Below are 9,938 nucleotides of genomic sequence, written 5' to 3' on the forward strand. Positions count from 1 at the left end.
AGGCCTCCCCAGTTTGGAATTTCCGTGATGAATTCTGCCACTAGATCTGCCTGACCCTGAACCACTCACTATCCTGATCTAGGTCAGTTTCCTTAAGTATAAGACGAAGTGGTTAGCCTAGATCAGAGATTCTTAACTTGGAGTCCATAAACTTCAGAAAGATTGATAGAGATATATATGTATGTATGTAAATACACACATATATATATGTATATCTATATATCCATCTACCATAATATATATAGTGAAATATATGCATATATGTATATATATGCATATTCTAAAATGATGGCACAACTATATATGTGTATGTATAATATATTTTTATATATTATATACACACACACAAATACATACTTGTTGGATGGTCATTTCAGTCATGTCCAACTCTTTGTGACCCATTTTCTTGGCAAGGATACTAGAGTGGTTTGTCATTTACTCCTCCAGCTTATTTTACAGATGAGGAAACTGAGGCAAACAAGATTAAATGATTTGCTTATGGTCACACAGCTAGTCAACATCTGAGGTAGGATTTGAACTCAGATTCTCCTGACTCTAGGACTGGCACTCTAGCCACTGCATCACCTAGCTGCCATATATACATGTGTGTATATATAATATATATATATATATATATATATATATATATATATATATGTGTGTGTGTGTGTGTGTGTGTGTGTGTGTGTGTATATATGTGTGTGTGTGTGTATATATATATATGTGTGTGTGTATATACACATATATATGTGTATATACATATACACACAAGCACATATATAGATGTATATGTATATAACTTTCAATATACTTTATTTCTTTTGTCATGCTATTTATTTTATCTAATACATTTAAAAACATAATTCTGAGAAGTCCTTAGGTTTCACCAGACTGCCCAAGGGGTCCACGACACAGCAAAAGGTAAAGAAGCCCTGGTACAGAGAGCCTCTAGAACCCCTTCCAGCTCTTATATACTCTGATCCAAAGTAGATGGACTTGGCTTTAAATGCCTGTCAGTGAACAACCTGGCATCACCCTGTTGTAGTAAAAAATATCTCTGATACAGGAGTATGCTGGAGCCAGCTCAAATCTGCTCACCCAAGTGTTAAATTTTCAGTATAAGCATTTTCACCCTTGGAAACTAGCAAACCCTACAATTCATTTTATTGATTGTTTAGACTGAAGAAAGTGATGGGAGAAATGTTAACAATATAGATTGAGCTTAAAAGTGTGTTGTCCATACTTTTTTTTTTTGGAGAGCTGGTTGTTACACACTTAGCAGCAGCGCATCCTTTCCACAGGTGACGGGTGGCATTAGTAGATTACACAATCAATTCAAGAAGAGAACAGCAGCTGAAAGTTTGGAAACCAGGGTGTTGGTTTCGGTGGGTCCTCTCTCAAAGCCTGTTTCCTCCTCTAGATGATGAAGGGAGTGGGCTGGATCTAACTCTAAGCGCCTTTCTGTCTCTGAAGACTTCTGAACTTCTTGACCTGCCCTAATCTTCTGGAGGTTTTCCAGCTTCTCAGTGCCCTTCCCAAAAGGCGGTGCCCCAACTGAGCACAGGCGATGGAATTTAACAAGGGCAGGGGATCTCGTCTGTCTCTGCTCTGGACACTGTGACTATCCAGAAGGCTAAAATCCCATCACATTTTTTAAGTTGTCCTATTACACACTGAGTCATGCTGAGTTTGTGGTCCAAGAGCCTCCAGATAATTTCCCCAGGAACAGCTATGCCTTTTTGTTCTAGCTGGGGCCCAATAGGGGCCTCCATGTGTAATGAGGTTATTGACCTGAGACCTGCACTAAAGCTGCCTATACTCTACCCAGACCTGTCTAATGAGAAGAGACGAGCTTCAGTTGTGGTCTCTTTCTCAGTTTCAGGCCACGACTCATCTCTTAGGGCTCAGGGAGGAATTCAAGGCACCCTTTCAGCCAGGTGTTTGCCTTGGTCTAGAGTAATAGCAACCATTAACATTGGAAAGCAGCATGGTGCTATGGTAAAAAAAAAAAATCCTTGGACCTGGAGTGGGAGGACCCATCCTCCTTCCTGGTCACACTCCAGCTAGAGAAGCAACATTGAGAAGCTAGAAGACAGTCAGAGGAAAGCAACCAAGGTAGTGAAGAGATTTGAGTTCATTCATTTGAAGGAACTGGGAATAAATATAGATAAATAAATAAAAATAGAGCAGACTTGGAGAGAGATATGATACCCATGGAAAGGGGACCATATTTGTTTTCCTTGGCCCCAGAGGGTAGAACCAGGAGGAATGTGGTGACATTATAAAGGGGCTGATTTAGGCCTGATGTCAGGAAAAAATTCTTAACCCCCAAGTGGAATAGGTTGCCTTGGGAGACTGTGAACGTCTTCAGCCTTCTAGAAGCAATATGACCCCTTATTAGCCATGTTAAAGTGGGGATTCCTCTAAGACATGGGTTGAATGAGATGATCCCTGAGGCCCTTTCGAAATTTAAAATTCTGTGCCCTGGGTTCAAATCCTGGATATGGCACTTAGCATTTGGTCAGTGTGGCCTCAAACAAGTCATGTGACATCTTTGAGGATGATTCTCTGTAAAATGAGAGGGCAGGCCTAAATGACATCTCAAGCACCATTCAGTTCAAAATCCTAGCTTACATTTAGCCTTTACTATTCATTATTTTGGGAAGGAGAATGTTTAGTCCGAAGAAAAGAAGACTCGAGGTAGAAACATATCTTTGAAGGGCTATCATGTGGAAGAAAGAGAAGACTTGTTCTGTCTGGCTCCAGATGGCAGACCTAGAAGCAATGGTAAGTGACCTGATTGAGCCCTCAGTCATTTACTTCTTAGGTATGGGGACCCTAGGCAAGTTGCTTAACCTCTGGTTGCCTCACTTTCCTCATCTACAAAATGGGGATAATAATAGCACTTATCTGCCAGGGTTATTGTGAGGAGAAAATGAGGTAGCATTTCTAAAGCACTTTGCAAACCTTAGAACATAGAGCATAATGTCAGAGCTGGCAGGGGCCTTAGACTATTGATTATTAGAATACAGAATGTCTTCATGCCAAAAGGTCACACTTTTCATGATAGGATTTGAGATGGCTAGGCAGGAGGTAGAGGAGGAATTTTTTTAGGGCAGATAAAGTTTCCAATCTATCATTAAAACCGCACCTAGCAATAGTCCTATGGAACCAGGCATAATCCTCCTCCTTTCCATTGGGTCAGGCTAAGGACAATCTAAAGGCCTAGAAGGAAAGAGGCCCGGCCTTGGATTCAGGAAACCTGGTATGTAGCCTGGCTCTGACACTAATGGACTGTGTTACCTTGGGCAAAGGATCCAGAGGTGATAGGCCATAAGCACTAGGAAGAACTCAGAGGTCATCTAGTGTAACGGCGTCCTTTCACAGAAGACCTAGAAAGTAAATAGGGAGGTTATCATCCCCATTTTATAGAAGAGAAAACCGAGATTTAAAAAGTTAAATGATTTGACCAGGTTCTGCAGCTAGGAAGTTTTGGAGCCAAGACTTGTCAAGGTCATTTGACTAGAAGATAAAGCTTTTTTCAGCCCGCCATATTGTCATCTCTGGTTGGCCTACAATGTGGTTCTGTGCCTCAGTTTCTACATCTGAAAAATGGAATCTGCTCTACACTCCTCCCATGGCTATGGGGAAGATCTAATTAGCCTTTGAGAGGTCCTCATCACCTCTCACTGGCTATCACCCTGCCTTAACTCTCAGCCCACTCCCAGAATCCTCCACTCAGCTGTCAAATTGAACTTTCTAAAGGTCAGGTCTGGCCATGTCACTCCCCTATTCAAGGACTTATAAGCCTGGCATGTCATCATCATCATCCTCATCCTCATCACTAGCATTTATATAGAGCTCACCATGTGGCAGACACTGTGCTAAGCACTTTATAATTATTATCTTATTTGATCCTCACAATAACCCTGGGAGGTAGGTGCTATTATTATCCCCATTTTACAGATGAGGAAACTGAGGCAAACAGAGACTAAGTGAGGTGTCTGAGGTAGAATTTGAACTCAGGTCTTCCTGACTTCAATCCTACCTATCTACTTTGACACCTAGCTGCCTTTAAGCACTTAGTAAGTGCTTAATAAAGCTTATTGACTGACTGACTGGCTGGCTGGCTGAGAGAAGATCTGAATTCTAATCCTCAGTCTGTTACTTCCTACCTTTATAACCCTGAGGAAGTGACTTTCCCTCTCTTGGACTCAGTTTCCTCCTCTGTATAACAATTTCTAGATAATTCTAAGGACCCTTCTAGCTCTAAATGAGCCCATCTCAAAGGCAAATATCAAAGGACCTGACATCACAGCTCTGGTGCTTTATAAGAGGGTGGGGCTTAGGAGACATTCACTTCAACAAAAACTCCAGGCACTATCCTAGGACATAAGGTTACAAAGTCAAAAAAAAAAAAGAAGAAGAAGAAGAAAAAAAGCTTCTTGCCCTCAAGGAGCTTACATTTTATTAGGAATACAAAATCTGACATGTATGTAAATGTAAGGTAATTCAAGTATGACTTACTCCCTGGGGGTCCAAGATAGGGAAGAGGCCAGGACTGAAGCCTTGAAGGAAGATAAGAATTTTACAAAGTGAACTTGAAAATGAAAGAGCATTGCTGGCACAGAGGACAGCTCCTGCGCAGACAGAAGAGGAGGAGAGATGGAATGTCAGCCTCTAGCAGCAGCTAATAGTCTAGAGTACCTGAAGAAAATGAATAGGAAATATTACTAAAGGTAGGTTGGGGTCAGATCAAACTCCATGCCGACCAGTTTACATTTTAGTTTAGAGGCAAAGGGGAGCCTCTGAGGGATTTTGAGCAAGGGAGTACCTTTAGAAGATCATTTGAGCAGGTATGTGGAACATAAGGTAGCTACATGGGACAGTGGATAAAGCACTAGGCCTGGAGCCAGGAAGACTCATCTTCATGAGTTCAAATCTGGCCCCAGACACTTACTAGCTGTGTGACTCTGGGCAAGTCACTTAACCTTGTTTGCCTCAGTTTCCTCATCTGTAAAACAAACTGAAGGAGGAAATGGCAAGCTACTCTAATATTTTTGCCAAGAAACCCTCAAATGGGGCCACAAAGAGTCAGAGTCAGGCATGACTGATCAACATATGGAAAATGGATGGGAGAGGAGAAAGACAATTCAATTCAATACAACTCAGCAAACATTTACTAATCACTTAACATTCCATACACTGCAAGAGGAACTAAGGGTACAAAAACAAGCATCCAATAGTCTCTGCATTCAAGAAGCTTATTGGGGAGACCGATTAGGAGACTGTGATAATCACTGAGCCGCTGATAGGACATCTGCTCTTTAGACAATGGAGTGTGGAAGAGACTCAGAGGCCTGGATTAGAATCCTAGAATCAGAGAACCTAGGCTCTTAGAAACACTGAGAAACACACAGCATCTGAAAATGGAAGATCAGAGAATATTAGACTTAGAGAAACATCAGATCTTAGAATCTTGGAAGAGTGGACTCTAGAATCACAGACTCTCAGAATTATGTATTCATAGACTCTTGGAGTCTCAGAGCCGGAAAAGACTCTTAGGGGGTGGGGGGTGGGGGTGGGGTCTCATCCAGTCCTCTCTTGTAGATGAAAGAGCAGCAAAGTGAGGGGAATGAAAGTGGAAGAATGAAGAGAAATAGCAGCATTAATTCGATTCAACAAAAGTTTCTCAAAAGGCTTCTGTAAATAAGGCAGGTTAATTCATTTCAGAAGTTTTCTCATGCTGGAAAAGCAATCTGCCTCAGTATCCTTCTCATCCCAGAAGATTCCTTCTTTCTGGAAGCCCCTTCCTCTGATTGGTTGGTTCTGAACCTTCATTTTCAGGAAAGTGCCCAGGCCAACCATAGCTCTGAGTGAGGCAGGATGAACCAGATGTGAGGACAGGTGTGAGGGAAGAATCAGGGAAGCCTGCTTGGAGGAGGCAGCATCTTGATTTAGACCATTAAAGAAGAGAGGGATATTAATGTGTCACAGGATGAGTAACACATGATCATAGATTTAGAACCTGAAGGGGCCTTAAAGCCCATCTATCTAATTCAGGGGTGGGGTACCTTCAACCTTCTAGGTCCTTGGGTGTAGCCTTTCAACTGAATCCAAGTTTTACAGAACAAGTCCTTTTATTAAGCGGTTTGGATTCAGTCAAAGGCTGACTTGAGGACCTAGAGGGCCACATGTGGCCCTGAGGCCACAGGTTCCCCACCCTTCTCTAATCCAACACCTTTATTTCACAGATGAGGAAACTGAGGCCCATAGAGCAGAAATGAGTTGCCCAAGGGAACAAAGTACTCTTTTCATGGATGGAGATTGGGGGTGGGGGGAGTGAGGGAAGAAAGAAGGGAGAGTTCATTCCAAGTCCAGGAGATAGAATAAGCAAAGGTACAGAAAAGATAAGACAAGAAAAGGGGATGGAAAACACTTCTGTTTGGCCACAACACAGAACATGTAAAAGGGATTAGTCTTAGATGAAGCTAGGCAGGTAGGTTGGATAAGCCAAATTGTGAATAAACTCTCTTCCCTCCTTCCTCTGCTCCTGAATGGAGTCCCACCTCTCTGTTATCAATTCTCCCTCTTTTCCAAGGAGTTCTTGTTGTTCAGTCATTTCAGTCATGTCTTGGCAAACTGGAGCAGTTTGCCATTTCCTTCTCCAGCCCATTTTACAAATGAGGAAACTGAGGTAAACAGGGTTAAGCGACTTGCCCAGGGTCACACAGCTGGTAAGTGTCAAGTGTTTGGTCTGAGGTCGGATTTGAACTCAGGTCCTCCTTCGGGGCCAGTGCTCTATCCACTGCACCTCCTAGCTGCCCTTTCCAAGAAGAAGTTGCTTTTCTTTTGATCCATAGTCTGTCTCCAGTTCTAGCTTCCCCACCTGTGCCCCAGAAATCACTCCAAAAGTTAAGATGCCAGGCCAGAGTGTGCCCCCAAGGAGTTCTGTAATATTTCCTTTGACCTCATACTCTCATCGTACCAAAGCTCAGCTCTTCATACCCTATGGGAAGGTGAGATGCTGTGGTCTGTCATGTCTGGCCAGTGAGTCATTCAAGAAGCATATGCGCCTGCTATGTGCAGGGCACTGTGCCGAGCCTTAGGGATAAAAAGAAAGGGAAAAAAAGCAGTTCCTGCCCTCAAGGAACTCACAGTCTAATGGGTGAGGCAACAAGCAAACAAATACGAACAAACTTTATACAGGATAAATAAGAAAGAATTAACTGAAGGAAGCCATAAGAATTAAAGAGGGTCCAGGACAGGCTTTCTGTGGAGGATAAGATTTTAGATGGGACTAGAAGGAAGCCAGGAGGTGGAGGAGAGAAGGGAGAACAATCCAGGCATGGTGGATATTGACTGCGATCATTGACTGGAATCCCAGCTCAGAGAAGATGCCGAGAGATGAGAGATGGAGGGTCTTGTTCATAGAACAGCAAAGGAGGCCAGTGTAACTGGATTGCAGAGTGCATGGGTAAGCAAGGCATAAGAAGACTGGAAACACAGGAAGGGGCCAAGCTATGAAGGGATTTTGAACGCCAAAAAGAGAATTTTTATATTTGATCCTGGAGATGATAGGAAGCTATTTGGGGTAGGGAGATGACATGGCCAGATCTGTGCTTTAGGAAGATCAACTTGGCAGCTGGAATGAAGTGGGGAGACCAACCAGGACCTCCACCAAAGTGGTCAGAGGACAGAAGGGGGCATATATGAGAGGTGTCACAAAGCTAAAATAGAGAGGACTTGTCAACAGATTGGATGGGGTGGAGGGTGTGGCAGAGGATGAGAGTAAGGAGTCAAGGATGACACCTAGGTTTTGAGCCTAGGGGACTGGGAGGACAGTGGTGCCCTGCACAGGAATAGGGAAATTTGGAAGGGATGAGGGTTTGGGGAAAAGATAATGAGTTTTGTTTTGAACATGTTGAGTTTAAGATTCATGGAACATCCACTTCTAGACATCCAATAAGGAGCTGGAGATTCAGGGCTAGAAGTTAGGAGAAAGGTTAGAGCTAGATAAGTAGATTTGAGAATCATCAGCATAAAGGTGATCATTGAATCCATGGGAGCTGATGAGATGACCAAGTGAAATAGTACAGGAGGAGAAGAGAAGAAGGCCCCGAACAGAGCTCTGGAGAACATCCAAAGTTAGTGTGATATGGATGAGGATCCAGCAAAGGGTACTGAGGAGTCAGGTCAGACAGAACCAGAATGGAGTAGTGCCACAGAAACCTAGAGAGAAGAGAGCATCAAGAGGAATTCTTCTCTGACCAGCTATTCCATCTCCTCAGCAGACTCCATCTTCTTCCCTATCTTACCTCAATAAGAATATGAAGGGTAAGAGAGGGAAAGGACTTTAGAGCATAGAATGTCAGAGCTGAGAAGGCCCTTAGAACACAGAATGGCAGAGCTGGGAGGGCCCTTAGGACACAGAATGTCAGAGCTGGGAGGGCCCTTAGAACACAGAATGGCAGAGCTGGGAGGGCCCTTAGAACACAGAATGGCAGAGCTAGGACGGCCCTTAGGACACAGAATATCAGAGCTGGGAGGACCTTAGAACACAGAATGTCAGAGCTGGGAAGGCCCTTAGAATACAGAATGTCAGAGCTGAGAAGGGCCTTAAAGAGCACATTGTCTAATCCTTGAATTTTATGTATGAGTAAATTGAGGCCCTAAAAGGTGAAGTGACTTGTCCAACATCATTAAACAGAATGAGTAGCAGGGCCAAGACTCAAATGTAAAACTCCTGATCCTCAGTCCATACTCACTCTTCTTGCATTTCCTTGTCACAAACATCTTCATTTATGATACTTACTTTATAAGAGACAATAAAAGTCTCTCCTACACCCAGTACTCATGATGGTCCTGAGCAAACAAGATGCAGTAAATATCTGTGAGCTACAATAAGCTAAAGTAAATAAATAGGGTGATGTAAAAGTCACTATGCAAATAATCTAGCATGTTTAATTCATGTTTGTACTTACAAGTAATTACTTCTTCCAGATCTATTTTTCTTTATATCAACATAAAGTAAGCAGGATTGTAATGATTTCTGCCCTTCCCTGGATGTCATATTCAACATAATATACGTTGGCCTTGGCCTATTCCAGACATGCTCTTGTGTGTACAGAGCACAGGGTTAGCTTCTGTTTGAAAATCAAGTGTTCATTTCATGAGTGAGTCATTGTTCTAAACTCTTAGGAAATCAGATCTTAGAAACATAGTCTTATTTCACAAAATTTTGGAAACACAGAATCTTAGATTATTAGAATTGAAGAACTTCACATCACAGAACCATAAAATGCTATTCCTGGAAAGACTTCCAGAGCGCACCTCCTTCAACCCCCCTCTTTTTACAGAAAGGGAATCTGAGGCCAGGGGAGTTAAAATGACCTGACCAAGGTTTCACATACATGCATTGTTCAAGGGCTATTGACTGGAATCACTGGCTGGAGGGGCAGACTTTAATGGAGGTCAGAAAGAAAGAGCACAACGCGGTCTCACAGCTTTCCAGTGCCCTCGCTCATTCCCTCCTTCCCTGCACTCTCCGAAGAACTAATCCATAGTTTCTTCCTCCTGTAGCCTCTGTGCCATTCCCTCTATTCTCTCTAAACTTACTCCATCAATTTTCTCTTCTCTCACACACATTTTCAATCTCTCTCTCTCTCTCTCTCTCTCTCTCTCTCTCTCTCTCTCTCTCTCTTTCTCTCTCTCCTCTCTCTCTCTCTCTCTGTCTCTGTTTCTCTCTCTGTTTGTCTGTTTCTCTGTCTCTGTCTCTCTGTCTGTCTCTGTCTCTCTGTCTCTGTCTCTCTCTGTCTCTCTGTCTCTCTCTCTCTCTCTCTCTGTCCCTTTCTCTCTCCTGAGTGTTCTCATTCAACCTATAAATGTGTTCAGCTCCTAGCAAGAGTAGTTAATACTCAACACCTCCACCTAGTGGT

Source organism: Phascolarctos cinereus, unplaced genomic scaffold (genome assembly GCF_003287225.1).
Source record: "Phascolarctos cinereus isolate Bilbo 61053 unplaced genomic scaffold, phaCin_HiC Scaffold_726;HRSCAF=1367, whole genome shotgun sequence".
In the NCBI taxonomy this organism is placed as follows: domain Eukaryota; kingdom Metazoa; phylum Chordata; class Mammalia; order Diprotodontia; family Phascolarctidae; genus Phascolarctos; species Phascolarctos cinereus.